Genomic DNA, 1,254 nt, shown 5'->3' on the forward strand with positions numbered 1-1,254 from the left:
GGGACGAGGTTTGGGGTGGGATTCATGGAATGGCACCGGGGACAAGGTTTGGCTGTTCCACAGTACACTTGTCATGTGCTGTTTGTAAAAAATAAAACCAACTAACCAAAAAAACCCCACAAAATCCACAGCACAAACCACATAATAATAATAATAATAATAATAATAATAATAATAACAATAATAACAGTAATAGTAGTAATAATAAGTAAAAAATAAATACTAGAAGTAAAATAAAAATATAAAAATTAAAACAATTTAAAAAATTTAAAATTAAAAATAAAAATAAAAATAATAAAAATAAACTTAAAAATAAGAATTAAAAATAAGAATTAAAAATAAAACTATTAAAAATAAAATAAAAGTAATAAAAATCCAAAATATAAAACCAAAATATGAATTAAAAATAAAAATGAAACTATTAACAATAAAATAAAAATAATAAAAATCCAAAATATAAAAATAACAAAATAAAATTTAAAAATAAGAATTAAAAAATAAAAATAAAACTATTAAAAGTAAAATAATAAAAATCCAAAATATAAAAATAACAAAATAATGATTAAAAATAAGAATCAAAAATAAAACTATTAAAAATAAAGTAAAAATAGAAATAATAAAAATCAAACCCAAAATTAAATATAAAAATAACAAAATAAAAAGTAAAATAAGAATTAAAAATAAAAATAATAACAATACAAATATTAAAAATAAAAATAATAAAAAATTTAAATAAAAAATAAAATTATTTTGAAATAAAAATTAAAAGTAAAAATAAATAAAAATTAAAAAAAAAAATCAACAGCCCCCCTTGTGTATTGTTAAAATCTGGAGGACTAAAGAGACTGAGTCTGGAGAGTGAGACTCAGGGGACAGTGGCCTCCTAAAAGCAAAGGGATGGGGAGAGCAGCCCTGCTTCCAGAGCAGCCCAGGGCTCACTGTGCCATCCCACACTGAACCCTCCTTCATCAGACAGGAGACTTCTGCCCTGATTTCCTAATTCTGAGTGAGATAATCAGCTTTCCCTGCTCCTCTGCAGATGCATTACGTGCAGGACAAGCTGTTTGTGGGGCTGGAACACGCCGTGCCCACCTTCAACGTGAAGGAGAAGGTGGAGGGGCCGGGCTGCTCCTACCTGCAGCACATCCAGATCGAGACGGGGGCCAAGGTCTTCCTGCGAGGGAAGGGCTCGGGCTGCATCGAGCCAGCCTCGGGCAGGGAGGCTTTTGAGCCCATGTACATCTACATCAGGTA

General features: G+C 29.7%; 1 non-coding gene across 1 annotated transcript; it reads left to right on the forward strand.

Moving 5' to 3' along the window:
* The first annotated feature begins 827 nt into the window (after positions 1-827).
* On the forward strand, positions 828-956 carry LOC113979650. Its single transcript, XR_003537944.1, has one exon.
* Positions 957-1,254: the final 298 nt, after the last annotated feature.

Source organism: Neopelma chrysocephalum, unplaced genomic scaffold, assembly GCF_003984885.1.
Source record: "Neopelma chrysocephalum unplaced genomic scaffold, ASM398488v2 Primary Assembly neopelma1_86562, whole genome shotgun sequence".
NCBI classification, from domain to species: Eukaryota; Metazoa; Chordata; class Aves; order Passeriformes; family Pipridae; genus Neopelma; species Neopelma chrysocephalum.